This window comes from Drosophila bipectinata, chromosome XR (genome assembly GCF_030179905.1).
Source record: "Drosophila bipectinata strain 14024-0381.07 chromosome XR, DbipHiC1v2, whole genome shotgun sequence".
NCBI lineage: Eukaryota > Metazoa > Arthropoda > Insecta > Diptera > Drosophilidae > Drosophila > Drosophila bipectinata.
This window is the reverse complement of record NC_091735.1, coordinates 304,922-325,820: the sequence shown is the minus strand read 5'-3', so window position 1 is coordinate 325,820 and position 20,899 is coordinate 304,922. Positions and strand designations below refer to the sequence as shown.

Sequence of the window (20,899 nt, the reverse complement as noted above, 5' to 3'; positions counted from 1 at the left end):
GCGTTGAATAGTGCGAGTAAAACGGCTATACAGTACTTTGATTAACCCTCACACGGGGCATGGGGCTAAAAGTTTTTCTTAGTTATGACAAGAGTGGTGTTTATAATTTTATTTTAATTTGTTTTTAATTTGACATAATTCTTTGTTTTTGTTTTTTGACAGCAATTCTCTTGTTTAAGTTCCTAATTCTAAAGTATATACGTATCTTAAAAATTTTTTTTTTTATAATTTACACTAATATTGAGCTGCTAAGCGGCGTTTAACAATGTCTGTGTCGGGTCAAGCAGCAAGCAACTAATTTAAACACAACAATTAATAAGTAACTGATGTTTTTCTGGTCGCAAGCCGACTCTCTTTCGGCCGCTCGGCTTTGCTACTTCGGCGCTTATGGTTAGCGAGCATTCCGCTCAGCCTATTCTGCAAGGTTGGCGCCACTCTCGTTCGTACTTTTACTGCGCTCGCATCCTAAATTTGATTTCAAATATTGTACATAAATCCTAATTTCATATGCGGCCCAAATAAAGTTTATAACGTTCAATTTAAATACAAAATCATTTTTTATTTACGGCATCGAAAACTCTCGATGACCAAACATTGGTGACCCCGACGTGATCGTTAATATATTTATATACACATAAACAAATTACTAAAACAAAAACAAAACAATTTTGTAAACAGTGTTATGTGAAAAATTATCATACGTGGCTAATAAGTTTATTTACAATAATAAACAAATTATAATATATTATTATATTATACATACATACAGGCATAAACATAAACGTTAGTTCACAAGCACACATACATATTTACGATCCACAACGCAAGTGCATTCGCCCGCGCATAGACTTCATACAAACATACGATCCACAACGCAAGTGCATTCGCTTGCTTATAGCTTCATACATATATACATTCCACAATTCCGCTACGGTTCTGAGCGCACAGTGGGACAGATCGTGTTCGCCGCGAGCAAATAAAATTTATTTCGGGTTGTTCGGAACTCAATATAATAAATCATGAACTCCAGCGGCGCCGTCACAGGAGTACCCACTCCAACCCGGAGTGCTATTTTAAAGTGCAAGGCCCTGGGTATTCTCCAGGACTTACAGAGGATCCAAGGAGCTCTTCAGCTTATTTCCAAGGTGGATGATGCCATGCTACACGTGCGACATGGTCAGATAGCCACCATGTTCAGCGACTTCAAGGCCATCCACGGGGAGCTCGAGGATTTGGACATTTTGCAGATCAGCAGTGACCTTCGATGGACTGTTTCGGAGCTCGTAGCGACGATGCAGGCGGAAATTGAGCACGAGACGACCCTTCGCTCATCTCGAATTGCTGCCCACTCCACCCTTGCCAACGGAATGTCCACCATGCAGGCTGACCCAGGGTTAGGTCAAAGTTTTCAAGTGCTGCCTCCTTTGCCGCTCCCTACGTTCAGCGGTGGATACTCGGAATGGGCTGAATTTTACTCGATCTTCTCTACCATCGTCGGCAGTAATCCTCGTATTAATAAGGTGGAAAAGTTGCAAAGGTTGCGATCTTGCCTTCGGGAGTCTGCTTTCGAAGCAGTTCGTTCCTTGGAAGTCTCCGACGAGAACTATGATGTTGCGCTGAATTTATTGGAGAAACGATTTAATAACCGTCGCTTAATATTTCAGGCACACGTGAACGAGATTCTGGGCCTCAGTCTGTTGGAAAGTGGCTCAATAGCAGCGCTTCGAAGTCTTTCGGACAAATTTAATGCCCATATGCGAGCCTTACAGAATTTGGGTACTTCAGTTCAGATCGCCAGCTGCATCATCGTCCAAGTTCTGCTTCAAAGGTTGGACCCAGCTACCCAGGCCAAGTGGGAGGAGAGTCAAAACTCCTCAGGTTCAGACGCCATCCCTACTTGGGAGTCGATGGCCGAATTTTTGGAGCAGCGGTGTAGGACGCTGGAGGCTATGGACGTGGCCATGGCTGCATACGCCCCGGGCGCTCATGTGGGAAAGCGTCGAGGTGCAAATAATAGTAGATCATCCTTTATTGTTACTAATTCGCTTCCCTCTACCTGTGCTCTATGCGGTGGATGGTCCCATATAATGTCTGCATGCCCCCGATTTCTATCAATGCCCCCTGAGATTCGCTTTGGTGAGGCCAGGCGACTCGGTCTTTGTCGGAAGTGTCTGCAAACTGGCCATTACATGCGTGAGTGCCTCGCTGCTAGTTGTCGCAGTTGTGGAAGGAGGCATCACAGCCTGCTGCATTTCCTGCTGCCGCCGTCATCTAGCGGCCAGCCTTTGGTTGGTCCTCCCACGTCAGCCGAGGTCGCCGAGCCTGCAGCCTCTTCGCCGTCAACTGCTAATGCACTAGTTGCTCAAGGTCACAGCGGCGATATATCGTTGCTTGCTACAGCGAACATTTTTGTTCGTAGTCGCGCTGGATCCCTTGTTCCATGCCGAGCTCTGTTGGATTCTGGATCTCAGGTGCACGTGATCACTTCCCGGCTGGCAAGTCAGCTGCAGCTCCGGAGGTACAAATCATTCATGGCGGTGTCTGGTATTGGAGATACCGGCTTTGCGACAGATGGATTCTCTGTTGATATTCTCCTACGTTCCCACTGTTCCGAGTACTCGGCCCTGGTTAACGCCGTCATCGCCGCCAATATCACGGACCTGCAGCCTAGCTTCAGTTTGGATGTCTCCAGCTGGAATATTCCTGGCAATCTTTCTTTGGCTGATCCTGAATTTTTCCGCCCACAGCGCATCGACCTTCTTATCGGAGCCAGTCTGTTTTATGAGCTGTTGTGTGTTGGGCAAATTAAGCTCTCAGCCGGCCTGCCATTGCTGCAGAAAACTCAACTTGGATGGGTCGTGTGTGGAGGCGGTTCACATGTCCAGAGAAGATCACTCGTTTCCACTGCCCACAAGGATGTTCCGGAGAGCGCAACAATGCTGGATGATCAGCTGGATTCTTTGCTACGCCGGTTTTGGGAAATCGAAGACTGCTCCGAGCCTATTGTGAAGCGGACGAAGGAAGAGCTAGATTGCGATGCGCATTTCGTGCAACATGTTGCTCGGCTGGATTCCGGCGCTTACGCTGTGCGGCTTCCGTTAAAATGCGGCTCTAAGCTGCTGGGAGAGTCGTACCCCCAAGCCGTTCGACGATTTCTTTCCCTCGAAAGGAAGCTCTGTCGCCGTCCTCAATTAAAGGAGCAATATGCTGCCTTCATAAAGGAGTATCTGGAGTTGGGTCACATGTCTCCAGTCCCTTCTGATGCGAGCGTCACTGGCCAATACTTTCTTCCACACCATTGTGTTTTAAAGGAAGACAGTTCAACAACCAAGCTCAGGGTTGTCTTTGATGGATCTGCTGTCACAACTTCTGGGTATTCATTGAATGACGTGTTGATGTCTGGCCCAGTTATTCAGCCAAAGTTACTGCATATTCTGTTAAGGTTCCGATGCCATCGGGTGGCCATTACTGGAGATATTTGTAAAATGTATCGTTGCGTCAGGGTTTTTCCTGAGGACAGCTATCTTCAGTGTATTCTTTGGCGGGATTCCACCCAGGATGAGTTACAGGTTTTTAAGCTGGACACGGTCACCTACGGAACGAAGCCTGCCTCATTTTTAGCAGTTCGGACAATGCATCAGTTGGCAGATGATGAGCGAATAATGTTTCCAAAGGGGGCCGAAATTCTGCGTCGCGACTTTTATGTGGATGATCTGCTTTCCGGAGGCGACTCTATAGATGAAGCTATTAGCATAATGCAGCAAACATCCGCGATCCTTGCCAAAGGCCATTTTCGGTTAAGGAAGTGGTGCTCCAATGTTGCTGACGATCTGGATAAGGTGCCTGAAGAAGATCGGGAGTCTTTCCTAAAGTTTGATGATGGTAGCAACTTCACAAAGACACTGGGTCTTGCTTGGGATCCTGCGACTGACCGCTTGCTATTTTCTTTTGAAGGGATTCAGTCAATCTCAAAGCCCACTAGGCGCATTGTGCTTTCTTCAGTCGCTCGGCTTTATGACCCCTTAGGCCTTGTTGGTCCTGTAATTTCAAAGGCAAAGATCTTTCTTCAGAAGCTGTGCCGTGAGAAGTTGTCCTGGGATGAAAGTCTTCCTCAAGCTCTTCACTGCGACTGGAATATGATTTGTAGCAGCTTTGGTAGTACGCAGCGCGCCGAATTCCCTAGATGGGTGCTGACATCGAAATCCGAGGTGGAGGTCCATGGATTCTGTGATGCCAGCATTGAGGCGTATGGGGCATGCGTTTATGTCGTGTCCAAGGGCGCAGGATCTGCAAGCTATTTACTCTGTTCGAAGTCCCGAGTTGCGCCGTTAAAGACTGTTACGGTGCCTAAGCTGAAGTTATCGGGAGCCGAGTTGTTGGCTCGACTTATGTCGGAAGTAGAGCAGTTGAAGGTCTACGTTGGAAAGTATTTTTGCTGGTGCGATTCTGCTGTGGCTCTGTCTTGGATTCGAGAAGAACCCTCTCGGTTTAATGTTTTCGTCGCCAATCGAGTTTCGACCATTCAAAAGCTAACTAGAGAAATGGAGTGGCGGTATGTTCCCACTTCTTTGAACCCAGCAGATATCCTGTCGCGTGGTGCTCTTCCCAATGAATTGGTTGAGAATAAGCTGTGGTCTCATGGTCCTCCGTTTCTCGTTGGATCCCAAGAGACGTGGCCAACCGCGGTCCCATCTGAGAGATCAACCCTGGAGTTACGTGCAAGGGTCCTGCTCATTCAGTCTCCGTACGTGGATATAACAGCGGTTTCTAAGTACGCTATTTCGTTTCCAGCACTGCAGAGGGTATTCGCTTACGTATACAAGTTTTCTCAACGAATTCACCACAACGGTGTTACGGCTAGCGCTATAAAATCTGGAACACAGCTGTTATTGCGGCTAGTGCAACGTGTGCATTTTTGGGAGGAAATAAAGGCTCTTCAAAATGGAAAAGACATAGCGGTATCCAGTGCCCTTGCCTCATCCTCTCCCTTCTTGGACAAATTTGGACTGTTGCGCGTAGACGGTCGGCTAAAAAATTCGTCGTTGGATTTTGATAAACAGCATCCAATTATACTTCCAAGAAGTCATCCAGTTACGCGGGCAATAATTGTTGACTTCCATGAGCGAAATTTACATACGGGACCTCGCGCACTGTTGGCAATTATTCGGTCCCAATATTGGCCAATTGGGGGGAGAAAAACCGTGACGAAGGCATTACACAAATGCATCCGATGCTTCCGGACTAAGCCTCGGCTGTTGCAGCACATTATGGCTGATCTCCCGGAGGAAAGAGTTAGCGGCTCCCAGGTCTTCGGAGTCACTGGTGTGGATTTTTGTGGACCGTTCTATTATAAGCCGGAAGTGCGTAATAAGGCTCCAGTAAAATGTTACATTAGCATGTTCATTTGTTTTGCTACCAAAGCCGTCCATCTGGAGCTTGTAAGGGATCTGTCCACAATGTCTTTTTTGCAGGCTTTGAAGCGTTTTATATGCACCCGCCGAAGTCCTCAACATATTTGGTCTGACAACGCAACCAACTTTGTTGGAGCCAAAAACGAGCTAAAGGAGCTGCGCCGATTATTTCTAAGCGAAGAGCATCAACGGTCACTGCTGGAGTTTTGCTCTATGGAGTCCATCGAATGGCATTTTATTCCTCCTCGATCTCCGCATTTCGGTGGTCTGTGGGAAGCGGCTGTTAAAACCGCCAAGCACCATTTTTACCGAGCTGTCGGATCTGCAGTTCTGGGATTCGAGGAGCTGCGAACGCTGCTGTGCCATATTGGGGCTGTTATAAATTCACGACCCTTATTGTCTCTTTCAGAAAATCCTGCAGACCTTGATGTTCTGACCCCGGCTCATTTTTTAACTGGTGGTCCGTCAGTCAGCTTTATCGAGCCTGATGTCACAAAGCTGAACTTCAACCGGTTGGACAGCTGGCAGCGCGTGTCTTTCCTGCAGCAGTCTTTCTGGTCCCGATGGAAGGAGGAGTACCTAAGTCTTCTCCAGCAGCGCTCCAAATGGCGCGCCTCCGGTCCTGCCTTGGCCCCAAACGATGTAGTGCTAGTAAAGGACGAGAATCTACCTCCGATGAAATGGCCGCTTGCGAGAATAATGGAGTTAATCCCTGGTCGGGATGGTATCTTTCGAGTGGCGGTGATAAAAACCTCATCTGGAATTACCAAGCGAGCAGTGACTAAGCTGTGCCTTTTGCCCCTTAAGGATGAAGTTGGAGTAGAAGCCCCAACTGGGGGGAGAATGTCGGGTCAAGCAGCAAGCAACTAATTTAAACACAACAATTAATAAGTAACTGATGTTTTTCTGGTCGCAAGCCGACTCTCTTTCGGCCGCTCGGCTTTGCTACTTCGGCGCTTATGGTTAGCGAGCATTCCGCTCAGCCTATTCTGCAAGGTTGGCGCCACTCTCGTTCGTACTTTTACTGCGCTCGCATCCTAAATTGGATTTCAAATATTGTACATAAATCCTAATTTCATATGCGGCCCGAATAAAGTTTATAACGTTCAATTTAAATACAAAATCATTTTTTATTTACGGCATCGAAAACTCTCGATGACCAAACAGTCTGTTTTAAATTTTTAGTTTAATAAAACTAAAAAAACAAACTTTACGACTAGCACGTGCATGCGACAAGAACTGCAAAAAGTCATTTTTTTGCTTGGCCACTTAAAAGTTTTGAAAAAAAATCACCTTTCAGTTTGACAAATTGAAATTAAGGGACCAAAACTAATAATTGTATAATTGTATCATGTTCAAAGGAGTGTTTACATAAAAATTAAGGTTAGGTTTGCTTATTCAACAAATGTAGTAGCCAATTTTGCATATAAAACCCGTGTTTTAACTTGGTGTTTCATAACAAACAAAGAAATCTCAATATAGAATGAGAATTTTGAAAAACAAAGTCGAATAAGGTGCAAAAATTCAGAAAACTTTTTTTTCGGAAGCTGTGCAGTTTTTCTTAGTAGCTTCACTTTTAAAAAAATGTGAATGTCATTTCATATTTAATTTACTATCAAGTATTTGAATATTTGGAGACTATGATTAGTTAAAGTTTTTTCTGGCATTTTTGGGAGCATAAAAAGCGACAAGTGTATTATTATTTTCAGTACGATACAATATTGGTATTTTTCTTCTTGGTAGAAGAACTTTATTTTATATTTATAATTTCTATCTTAGTCATCTCGACAAAAGTCCATATCGGCGTAAGCCGATATTTGCACCTGCGAAAAAAAAAACTAGATGAAGATGTTGCGAATGTACATCGAGAAGAAAACGAGGTTCCTCATGTAGTGACGCACAGTCCACCTAAACATGTTGAAGGCATTGACAATTCTGGCAGCGAAACACCGTCTTCTTCCAAAAACTCCGACATTGCGCAAGTTTCTACCATTGCTGTAAACATTTCCAATGATGTTGGTAATTTCGTGGGACAAAAAATTGACGATCACGTGAAACAAATTTTGCTTGAAAATTTAGTTTATCTCACACTATAAGAAAAATAACAAATAAGGGCGGCTGCTGAATATTTAAAAGTGGCGAAAAACAAAAACGAAAAAACGATCTATCCTCTTCAACGTTATAATTCCGATAAAATTTTTCTCTAATCTTAAGCCTTACTCATCTAATGCGGCGAAGCGGGGCAAATTCGCACAAGACCGAATATGAGTTTTTGCTCCCGCTCCACCCTAAGCTATCTAAGAGTAAATTTGAGACTAAAAGCTAGAAAATGCAATTCTAATCGAATTAACTTCAAATAATTTCAAATCCAATCAAACAAAGTCCCAATTGTCGTCAGCTTTGTCTACCCTCGCAGCTAACTAATAACGCAAGGGAATTACAGGACGCTAATTAAGAAATTCCGAGGGTTCAAAACGGATCTACTTCAAACTCGCAAACAGGTGCCATTCTAACAAATCGCCCCAATACCAGACCTACCACAAGATCAACAACTACTGGATCCAATAGTCGTCCGAGCACAAGTTTGCAAACTCAGCGATCACCACGTGTAAGAGGTTCGCAAAGAACAAATAGCGTTTCAGAAGGAAGAATTCAGGAACTCATAGCAAATGCGTTAGACCAACTCTCTTCAATGTTATCAGAACATATTAGCCAAAACCTTAACATATCTTCCTCCCAAAGACAATCACATGAATGGGAAACGGATCTGCCTCCAGCAGAACCTCTAATAAATCAGCCTTTTGATCATTACGTGTCCGTTAACCATAATTTCTCAGGTAATCGGCCACATCATCCGACCAGACCAAATTTCAAGCTTATTGGTTTACTGAAAACTACAGTTTTCTGGTTCACCAAAATAAATTTTTATACCCTTGCAGAGGGTATTATAATTTTGTCCAAAAGTGTGCATATATACTATATACTTGATCAGGATCACCTCCTGAGTTGATATGAGCATGTCCGTCTGTCTGTTTCTACGCAAACTAGTCTCTCAGTTTTAAAACTACCGACTTGAAACTTTGCACCCACTTCTTCTTTCTTTCTCTCCTTCTTCTTTCCTTTGCACGCAGTATAAAAGTCGGAACGACCGGTATCGGCCGACTATATCCTATAGCTGTCATATAACTGAACGATCAGAAATGATAATTGGTGAATATACCAACTTTTTTTTTGTTGAAGATATAAGCTTAAGGCTTTTTTTATGTTTTGTATTGTAATAAATCTGTTTTATTATTATATTCTCATAATGATCGGCCCACTAAATCCGATTTTTGCTTAACTGCAAGGGTATATCAACTTCGGCCCCGCTCGAAGTAAGCTTTCTTTCTTGTTTTAGATGACTTTATATACCGATTAAACACATTGACGCGACGATCGTTGAATGGAAACCTTGATCTCTTGTATGAGTACGCAAATTTATTGTTTGTGGGCCCAGCATTAACATTCTTTTGGAGATGCCTTGTTCAGAGCAAATGAATTGGCATGTACTCGTTTGATGGAGAGAAATAAAGACCAAATATCAGATCAGGACATATGAGATGCATTGCGTAGAAGGAAGCAAGAAAATAGTGAATATTTCGATGATTTTCTCGACCCAATCTTAGCCATTGCGGATACCTTATCTGAACCTATGACAGACTCTGATTTAGTTGGGGCAGTTAGGAACAACTTAAGATCTGACAAAAGACACGAAATCTTGCATATAGAAACCTCAACTATAGCCGTTCCTCAGAACGACCGGGATCGGCCGACTTTAACCTATAGCTACCATATAACTGATCTTTCCGAAATGACCCAACGTGTTTTTAAAGATAGAAAGCTGGAACTTCGTACAGATTCTATTTTTTGTCATTTGACCCAACCTACCAAGTTTCATAACGATCGGCCTACTATATCGTATAGCTGCCATATAACTGAACGATCGGGAATGATATTTGGTAAATACACCAACTTTTGTATTTTTGAAGCTTGAGGCTTTTTTTTAAGAATTTGCATTGTAATAAATCTGTTTTATTATTATATTCTCATAATGATCGGCCCACTAAATCCGATTTTTACTTAACTGCAACGGTATATCAACTTCGGCCCCAACCGAAGTTAGCTTCCTTTTTAGTTGTAGATGACTTTATATACCGATTAAAGAAATTGACGCGACGATCGTTGAACGGAAACCTTGATTTCTTGTATGAGTACGCAAATTTATTGTTTGTAGGCCCAGCATTAACATTCTTTTTGGAGATGCCATAGCAGTTCAGAGCAGATGTGTTGACATGTACTTTGTTCTCGTTTGAGGCAAAAAATAAAGGCCAAATATCAAATCAGGACATACGAGATGCAATGCGTAGAAGGAAGCAATAAAATAATTTCGATGATTTTCTCGACTCAATCTTAGCCATTGCGGTTACTTCATCTGAACCTATGACAGACTCTGATTTAGTTGAGCAGTTAGGAACAACTTATGATCTGACATAAGACACGAAATCTTGCATATAAAAACCTCAACTATAGCCGTGTTACGCAGACACTGTCACCGTCACGAGAGTTTTTCAATTCTCTTAGAGCTAAGAATAGCTTCTGTAACCCAATTGTAAGGCGAAGCATAAATGAAATCAGTGTTTAACAAGAAAGAAAAGCTAACTTCGGGCGGAGCCGAAGTTTATATACCCTTGCAGTTAAAACCGGATATATATCGCAAACATCGGATATAGTTGGCCGATCCTTATGGGAATATGAATATATAATTCAATTTATTACAATACAAAATCTAAAAAAAGTCCCAAACTTCTATCTTCAAACATACCAAAGTTGGTATTTCTACCCAAAACCCTTTCCGATCGTTCAGTTATATGGCAGCTATAAGATATAGTCGGCCGATCGTTAGGTAGGTCGGATCAAATGACCAAAAATATAATTTGTACCAAGTTCCAGCTTTCTATCTCCAAAAATACGAAAGTTGGGTCATTTCCGATCATTCAGTTATATGGCAGCTGTAGGATATAGTAAACCGATCCTTATGAAATTTGGCGTGTCGTAATGTGTGGCCAAAAATAGCTCTCGTGTCTATTTTTGGATTTTTTAACTCTCTAACTCTAAAACCACCAAAGTTATACCATTTCCGATCAATCAGTTATACGGCAGCTATAGGATATAGTCGGCCGATCCCGGCCGTTCCGACTTATATACTGTGTGCAAAGGAAAGAAGGGCGTGTGCAAAGTTTCAAGTCGATAGCTTTAAAACTGTGAGACTAGTTTGCGTAGAAACAGACAGACGGACAGACGGACATGCTCATATCAACTCAGGAGGTGATCCTGATCAAGAATATATATACTTTATAGGGTCGGAGATGTCTCCTTCAATGCGTTGCATACTTTTGACCAAAATTATAATACCCTCTGCAAGGGTATAAATATTCTGTGCTCCTCGTAGCCGTAGGCGTCACTGTGGATCAATCCCCAAAGGATCAGTGCAGTCACCTGACCATTCTAATACCCGACCTTTTATCATGTTCAACTAAAAGAATATAACGAAACGAGGCGAAGAATCTTTATAAGCGATACCGATAGAAAAACTAGAAGTCGCTCAGGAACAAGACAGCGAGACTTCTGAAAATCAAAGCATCAATACAATAGTTGTTTAATATCAGCGATAAGTAAAGTAAGCAATGACATTCGCCCTTTTGCAAATCTAGTTTTACTCGATGAACCGTATTTAGCTTTACTAGATAGTAGAGCGAACAGAAGCGTAATCGGAGAAACTTTAGCTAAAAGTATTGTTTCGGGAAAATAAAAGTACCTTAGGACGCACGGCAACGTACGAACGGCAGACAGAACGAAACAGTCCACTTTTTGCACTATCACCATTCCGATTAATAATAATAACACAAAGAAAGAAATGGAATTTTTGGTAGTACCATCTATTACACAAAAAGTTATGTGTGGTACAGACTTTTGGGGAAAACTCGGAATTTCCGTCTTCTTAGGAGGCATGGTGAATGAATTGGACTTTGAAGAAGAATCCACAAAGCTCAAATTATCGGAAGTCGAGAAATCCAGACGAAAAAGTGTAATAGATTTCTTCCCGCCATCGGAATGATGACGTGCAACGCCCCTCAGACGATGTGTCTTCTTATGGATCAGGTCAGATCATTCAAAACACATAACAGAAGTTTCGACTCGTTTACGGCATGCCGGCCTAATGATCAATATCAAAAAGAGCCAATTTGGTCTTCGGAAAGTCGAATACTTAGGTTATGTTGTAGGCAAAGGAACACTAAAAGTGAACCCGAAAAAGATCAGTGAGGTATCTGATTTTCCTGTACCCAAAAGTCAAACCCAACTAAGACGCTTCCTTGGCATTTGGGGATGGTACCGTCGATGTATATCTCACTAATAACAGTTCCACTTACCGATCTACATTGAGGAAAAACTTTCACTTAGAACTAGGTCTCACAAACAGCGTTTGACGAAATCAAGCACAAGCTTTATTCCGCTCCGCTTCTAGTTCATCTAGACTATGGTAAGGCGTTTATAATACAATGCGATGCATCTGAATGCGGAGTGGGCGGAGTTTTATCACAGTGCGACAAATCAGGCAACGATCATCCTATCGCATATATGTCCCAAATATTGAATGGAGCTTAACGTAACTATACAGTTACAGAGTTAGAATGTCTTGCTGTCGTGTTCGAAATCCAGAAGTTTCTTATGTACGTAGAAGGTCACAATTTTACGGTCATAACCGATCACTCAGCCGTGCGATGGTAGATAAAACAAACAGACCTCAGCGGGAGACTAGCCCGTAGGGCTATTAAGTTACAAGGCTTTGTTTTTAAAATCGAGCGTCGCAAGGGGGTTCAACATGTTGTACCAGACGACTTATCACGGACGTTCGAGGATTCGACAGAAATTGCAGTGATAGATTTAGACATCCTGCTAGAGATCGATTTGCAATCAGAGAAATTCAAATCGGACGAATACCGTCAGTTAAGAGACCGTGTACATAATTCGAATGTACCGGGATTTTGGGTCATGGATATCTATTATATATTATAGAGCAGGCATTACCAGCGGCAATCCACAAGTTGACGAGGGCGACTAATTCTGTCTGCACATGACCAACCATCGTCGGCACATGGTGGAGTAAGCAAATGTCTTGAGCGAATTCGAAGAAACTTTTATAGGCCGAATATGGTAACCGATGTGATATATGCAAAACCTGCAAATATCCGACGCAACGTCTTCGGCCACCCATGGTTAGTCAAGCCACTAGTGAAAAACTATTTCAACGGATCTATGTAGACTTTATCGGTCCATTTCTCAGAACATGGAACGGAAATATAGGGATATTAACTCTCCTAGACCACTTTTCTAAATTCCCTTGGCCTAATCCTATTCAGAAGTTCACTTCAAAGATAGTGATTGACTATTCAAAGGACAATATTTTGGTGTGTCTTAGAACTCCGGAAGCTTTGGTGAGCGATAATGGCACTCAGTTTAAAAGCCAGGACATCGCAATCTTTACTGCTAAGCACGGAATCTAGCATATTTTTACATCCACCGCTGTCAAACGCGGCGGAGCGTGATAATCGTTCAATAAATGCTGCTCTCAAAAGCTATATTCAATCAGATCAAAGATGGTGGGATAGTTATATAGGAAGTATAAACTCTGCATTATATAATAAACACCAATCCAATGGTGATTCGCCATACTATGTAGTCCTTGGCCATCACATGCTCACTCATGGCAAAGATTATAAGTTGTTACGAAATATCCATATGTTGTTCGAGGGATCAGCAAATATCGCTAGATCAGATGAATTCCCGATAATCCGAGCGGATATCGCCAAGCGAATGGCAAAAGCATACCAAGAAAACAGAAATGAATGTGATTTACGTTCCCAACATCAAAACTTTGAGGTAGGTCAGGATGTTATAAAAAGAAATTTTGTCTTAAGCAACCAGGCTTCTTATATTAATGCCAAATTAGCACCTGTAGAAATAAAAGCTAAAATAAAAGAAAAGCGAGGACAGTCGTTTTATTTACTCGAAGACAACAACGGAAAGAAGCTAGGAACCTTCCATGCCAAGGATCTCTGGTGATGTACCCTTTTTCAGCTTTCATTTTGGGTAATATCACGTCAATAAAACCTGTGGTGTGAGGGTTCGACTTAAAATTGGACAAAACAAAAATTATGAAAATAAATGTAAGTTATTCTAACCAATATTAAGTTGATAAAATAAGTCGATAACAGCTGCACTGTTATCCAAATAAGAGCTGTTAAGCACGAACTTTCTGGCACCTCGATTGCCTCTCAAATGGGGTACGGCAACCTCTTTCACTACCATTTTAAGAAGCGCCGGATACAAATGTTCTTTTTAAACTTCTGCATTTAAACTTCTGAAGAGAAAAGACGCAAATTAAAAGAGTCCACCTCAAAGTAAAAGCCGGGAAAATAATAAACCCCAAAGTAAGGTGACAACGCAGTCGAATTAGTGGCGCTACAGCAACACAGAATCGTCCGTGTTGTGCGCAGATTTCGGCAACTGCACGTAGGTGGGAAAACCTACGTTTAGAAAAACCTAAACCTATCCTTCCATGCCAAGGATCTTTGGTGATGTACGTCGATAATACGAGTGGTGTGAGGGTACGACATAAAATTGGTCAAAACAAATTCATAAAAATAAATATTAAGTCGATAACAGTTGCACTGTTATCCAAGTTAGAGCTGTAAAGCGGGAGCTTTCTGGCACCTCGATCGCCTGAAATATGAAATATGAAATATGGCAACCTCGTTCACTGGCATTTTAAGATGCGCTGGATATAGATGTTCTTTTTCATTTAAAGTTCTGAAGAGAAAATACGCAAATTAAAAAGGTGCACCTCAAAGTTAAAACCCGGGAAAATAATAACCCCAAAGTAAGGTGCCAACGCAGTCGAATCAGTGGCGCAACAGCAACAAAGAATTGGCTGTATTGTGCATAGATTTCGGCAACTGCACGTGGGTGGGAAAACTTACAGGTGGTGAGCAGCGAAAATATCCAAGCGCCAGGTGACTAACAAAAGCCTTTTAAGTAGAACTTGGACGGGTTGTGCCAGAGAAAGCTACCGGCGAGCGAAAAGTACCCTCGGCGATCCAGAAGCCACAAGCGAAGTACAACCACGCGGTCAAGTGCGAGCATACCTCGATCAGCCCCTAAACGTGCACGGAACCGGACCAGACTAAAGCCGCGTTCGGCGAGAAGTTCTGGAGCTTCCGGGAAGAGTGCGTGATTGGGGCAGCATAAAATCAGGAGAAGGGTCAAAACCTTGCGGAATGAGAACCTAAAAGGGAACTTCATGTATACATAAACTCTCTACCTGGGGCGAACCTCATGTCTACCTCTCAGACCTCAGACTCTCCCTCATTTGCATAGTGACAATATTTACGAATCAATATCACTCACAACGATGGAAAGAGCGTATCGAAGTAGCGTGGAGCATTAAGTTAAGCAGAATACCTTTATTTTATTATTTTTGCATTAATAATTTTTTTTGATGAATCAGACCTGTACTCATGCCTTTTTTCTAAAGAGCATAATTCGTTTGTTTTGTCATCATGGTTAGCGAGACCCCATAATTTTACTTTGAATTTGTCCAAATTCATCAAGCCATACAGCGCTCCAGTCTACAGGCCTGCAAACGTCGAGGGATTGGTTTGTGAGTACCCATTATAATCTTGATTGTCTAACTATGCTATTATAAAAAGGCGTATGAAACAAATTAATTCAAGACAAGACAAATTAATTTCAATTGATTAGGATTAAAGAAAACCAGTAGGAGTAAAGATTTAGGCTAAGTAGATTCTAAGGAGAAATAAAGATAAAAATCAGAGTAATTAAATAATGGATTGTGAACTGAAGAACATGGGCATTTATGGGCACCTGAGCTAAACGATTTCTTTTTATATGGGTAAAGGCCGAAATAATTAGTAAGTCTTTGAGTATTTAAATCTAATTAGTAAAGAAGGGCGGGCCAAGCAGAAAAACTATCCCACCTCAGTTCTTCAATAACAAAGGCGTTTTGTCTCATATTCATGTCCACCCAAAATGACTGTATTCCCTCCTAATCCTTTCCAACTATGTCTAAAAAATTTTATTATATGGAGGTGATCCTGATTAGGAAGTAACCCAACCCCCTGGACTCTTCACTGAGCTAGGCCGATCCCGTAGGCAGAGTATGCTACTAATCGGTGTCCACTTCACCGTGTTCGTCAAAGGTTTGCCAATTCACCCTTTGGTGGCTCCAAATAAAACTTAACGACCCCCAATGGGTGTGGCTCCTGTACCAGAGTGATTTTTCCAGCGTCTTTATATAGATTTTCTCGGTCCATACCCTCGGTCTCGAAGTGGGAACATTGGAATATTTATAGTGGTGGACCATTACTCTATTATTTGTATTATTAAAAGAGGTTAAAAACTTTACGGCAGCAAGATTTTTTTCACACTTTCGACGTACCAGAACCCGTTGCATCCGATAATGGATCGCAGTTCAGGGCTGAGACGTTTCAGAAATTGCTGAGAGAATATTCTGTTTTATATACTTTGACCGCCGCTTTTTCGGCCCAGGCAAATGCTTTGGAGAGGGTTAATCGATCAGTCTTTGCAGCGATAAGGTCTTATGTCAGACTTGATCAAAAAGATGGGAACGAGCAGCTCAGTAGTATTTGCTGCGCTCTCCGTACACCAGTTCATTCTGCGTTGGCTATATATATGGCATTTGGCCAGATCTACGTCTCCTCAGGATCATCATACAAGTTTTTGAGAGCTTTAGGGGTTCTGGAGGATAGGTTGCTTAGGTGAGGGAAAAGAGGGTTAATCTTTTCAATCCTCTGTAAGCAGCCCAATAAAGCTGACCGCGTTTTTTCAGAATTCATCAAAAGACGCCCCCGACTTCTTACTTCAAGTAGCAACGCCCCCCTACACATTTTGGTCCTTCGAGCCGGATATTTTGGATATTTTCTACCAGCAGTCCAGGCATTGTTCCGCCAAGAGATAAGTACAAAATTTTTTCCGTCTCCGTCTCTTTGCCGGTCTTCAGCAGTGGTCCGAACATTAAATTTCGTTCACACTACTGCAAGATTTGTTATTTTTTTCTACCGTGTCAACTCCAAGTCCGAGTTTTCCGACACCACGGCAGCTTGAGATTTTTCTAAATAAAGAAAAAAAAAACCCTACAAAATTTTCCATCCATCTCCGTTTTGTGTGCCTCGCCATATTCCTCGCCGTTTTTGGCCTTACCGTTATCCATTCGCTCGTCAACGGTCGAGGCATATGTGCATGTTAACACACATACATTGTTTTTGGTGCAATTAATCCGCAAAAAAAATCCGCAAGTGAACAGTGAAAGTATGTGGTGAAAAAAAGGGCATAATTAATATTGGCCAGCCGGTGTAAAGTGGTTCCGGTGATTTCCAAGTTCACCGAACAGTCCGCCGCTGTCGTAATATCTGTTTTTCTTCCCCAATTTTGTGCCAACATATGCCCACATGCCCTTACATATATCCGTACCTGCATGCATGTCCATATATTTCCAAATATTTTCTGCCTCCAATTTCAGAAAATATATAACCGATAAAATTTAACATACACAGTCCATTTATCGACGTTCCACTGTGCCATCATATGCCCCACATGCCCTTGCCCTACTTGCATGCATTTCCATATATTTCCATATATGTCCACATGTCCATTTATTTCCGAATATTTTCTGCCTCCAATTTCAGGAAATATATAACCAAATAAATTTAAAAAAAAAATCAATTAATTATAAATTTATGTATTTATAATTACAACTACTAAAATTTATTTAATTCTTATTTTTTTGTCCGAGCAAAGGGCCAGGTTTTTTAATTCACCTTTCCGGCCACTCAATAATTAAAGTCGAAAATTTAATTATCCAAAAGTTATAATTGAATAATTTAATTGTCAATCTTCTGTCTGAATCGAGCCGCTGTTTCAATTCCACCGTTCCAGCGTCGTGATAATTAACCTCAATTGATTAAAACTTGAGATTTTCAACTCCACCTTTCTGCCTCCATAATAATTAAATCCGCCAATTAGGCAAAAATTAATTTTTTTTTTTTTCTTTTTGTGTTAAATCCAAGCCAAAGTCAAAGTCGAAAATTTAATTATCCAAAAGTTATAATTGAATAATTTAATTGTCAATCTTCTGTCTGAATCGAGCCGCTGTTTCAATTCCACCGTTCCAGCGTCGTGATAATTAACCTCAATTGATTAAAACTTGAGATTTTCAACTCCACCTTTCTGCCTCCATAATAATTAAATCCGCCAATTAGGCAAAAATTAATTTTTTTCTTTTTTTTGTGTTAAATCCAAGCCAAGGTCAAGTCCACCTTTCTGGCTCCGCAAATTCGAAAATAGTTAGGAATTAAATATTTACGTACGAGCCATACTGGTCGAAATATACAAACATATATAGACAGTCATCAATTATTTTTCCGAACGATCACGAATTTTCCGGTCCTTGTCCATTTTTCGTTCCGTCATTTTCCTAACGCTGCTTCTACTCCGCATCTGGCAACATCCGCCTAGAATCTTAACAAACCTTGGCCCATCTGGTTTTTTTTGGCTTCCTGAAGTTTCTCCCACATCCGAATTGTGCCGCATCCGACGTTCCTTTCGACATCGGCGCTACTTATTCCCACTTGGCCGTGTAATCGCATTTCGTCCGCGATCTCACCGGTCTCATCACATTAGTGCGACCGGCCACCGCTGTGTACGAGGCACCTATTGCGCAAGTCAGTCGACAAGCGCTGACCAGCAAATTGGTGTCTGAGAAATCCTTCGGGAGACGAACAAAAGCCACGTCCGATCCCAATCATCCGTTTGGACAGATCTCAATCCGCTTCTCCGCGGACGCCTTTTTAAGCCTAAAGCGTACAGTGCCATTCCAAGGGCAAAGAGTGACGAATCCGTCAATACAATTCCCGGTCCTTTACAGAGACAGACTCGCTTCGTTGCGAAAATGGCTCAGAGTGCGATCGACGTGGCACTGAAAAAGTTCATCGCCACAAGAGATCGAATTAGCCAATTTGAGGCTAACATAAATACTCCGGGCGCCAGAGAAACGGAAGTAGGCTCCTAACACATGTGCGAAGTCCATCGGGACCTAATTCGGGCACTGTGGGAGATGGTGGAGAAGAGCTATGAGAGCTGCTCCGATTTACTAGCCGTGTCAGACGACAATGCGGCCACCTCGACAGTGCTGGAATCGAAGTACAGCTACTATTACTCCGTCTATTCGAGATGTATTGCCCAGCTTCGGAAGAAAATTCACTCGAAAAAACTCGCGGCTTACCCCGGTAGAGAGGTTATTCCACTTGCTGTCCAAAACAAGTGGTGACGCCCACGCCATTGTTTTCTAACGCTCCGCTTACCCATGAGGGGTTTGTCGCAGTTTGCAAAGCCTCACAGACCGCTATGAGAACCGGCGGCTATTGGTCAATAGCCAGTTGAAGATCCTTTTCAACATCCAGGCTATTGCTCAAGAGTCCGGGGTCGCGCTGAAGGAGCTGCAAGCCACCATTCAGAGTTGTCTGACAGCCCTAGCAATGTCCGCCATCAATGATGAGGCTTGGGACTGTCTCCTGCTGTATATGATTTCGTCAAAGCTCCCCAACGTCACACTTTCCATGTGGGAGCAATCCGTTCATAACAAGGCCGAAATTCCAACAGGGAAGGAATTAGACAACTTCCTGACAGAGCGCCATCGCACTCTGGAAGCAATCGACGACGCCAGGCCTAGTGGCCCCGGGCAACTTCCGCCAAGGTCGGGACTTTCTACTGCCCCTGCTCGGAGGCTCAATTCATACGAGACTCGAGTGGTTTCGGGACCCAAGGGTTGCAATCTTTGTTCGAGGGAGAACCAACCCATTCGCTTATGTCCGCGGTTCCTGGAAATGGACGTAAATGGGCGCTCGGACTACATTAAAAGGAAGCAGTTATGCTTGAACTGTTTTCAAGCATAACGCCCATACCTGCTTCACATGTCACAGCCGACACCACACCCTCCTGCACCGCGGCAATCCGTTCGCCAGTACTCGTGCCTGGGAGCTGCACCCCAAATGGCATACGTTGATAAGGGCCGTGCCCAATAGGAGCCAACTTGGAGCCAAGTCCGCCTACGACAGCAAGGGATCGAAAGACTGCCAGAAGCACAAATTGCTCAGAGGATCAGTTGGATGTGCAGGTGTGCTTCGCTTCCGGGTCAGGAGCCGTCCTATTGGGCACGGCCCTTATCAACGTATGCCATTTGGGGTGCAGCTTCCAGGCACGAGTACTGATAGACTCAGGGTCCGAAGCGACCTTCATAACGGAATTACTGTTCAACCTCGTCAAGCTTCCCTTCAAGACTATTCAAGCCCAAGTTTCCGGCCTTAATCAGACCATTTCCGCGCAGTCTACTAAATTGTGCCATTTCTCCATTCGGTCGCCGTCTAGACCCGGGCTACAATTAGAGACTGCGGCTTACGTTCTTCCGCAGTTGGCAGGAAATCTGCCATCATATCCGATTCCGTGAGATCGTCTCAACATTCCCCTGGAGGACCCCAACTTCTTTGAGAGCTCTCAAGTCGATGTGTTAATAGGAGCTGACATTCTTCCGTCCATTCTCCTCGGTAACGGCAAGGCTAACATCTGCGGGTCGCTTCTCGGTCAGGAGACCATTTTTTGAGGCCCGCTATGACTCGGTAATTCAGGAGTACATCGACTTAGACCACATGACCGAGGTCTTTTCCGCGAGCAATTCCGCTACCTACTATCTTCCACATCATGCCGTCTTCAAGCCCGAAAGCACGACCACCAAGGTGCGAGTGGTCTTCAATGCTTCGAGCCCGTCCGCAAACGGGACCAGTCTGAACGACATTCTTTACGCGGGCCCGGTCTTACAATCCGACCTGACGATTCAAATCCTAAAGTGGCGATACTTTAGGTTTGTCTTCAACGCCGACATCGAGAAGATGTATCGGCAAATTTGGGTAGACCCCAAGCATACTCCGCTCCAACGTATTTTGTTTCACAATCCCGATGGGGATATCCGCGACTACGAGTTGAAAACGGTCACCTTCGGTGTCAATTGTACCCCGTTCCTGGCGATCCGGGTGCTGCGACAGCTCGCTGACGACGAAGAGTCGAAGTATCAGCAGGCAAGTCAAATTATCCGGCAGTTTATGTACGTTGATGGCGTTCTCGACGGGGCAGACTCCAAAACTGAAGCCCAAGCTTCGATTCGGGAGCTGAAAGGGGCCCTAGAGTCACCAGGGTTCCCACTTAGGAAATGAACGTCGAATAACAAGGCAATCCTGGCCGACATTCCGATCGACCACCGTCTTCGTGCTGACTTTCTCGACATCGATGCAGAGAGCACGGCC

At 43.2% G+C, this 20,899-nt stretch overlaps 1 protein-coding gene and 1 pseudogene across 1 annotated transcript in view; one reads left to right on the top strand and one right to left on the bottom strand.

The window, feature by feature from the left end:
* The window catches only part of LOC108128205 (EF-hand domain-containing family member C2-like), a 249,911-nt gene that overhangs the window by 117,195 nt on the left and 111,817 nt on the right, over positions 1-20,899 (bottom strand). The window lies entirely within an intron of this gene.
* LOC138927769 (uncharacterized) lies at positions 18,496-19,498 on the top strand (annotated as a pseudogene).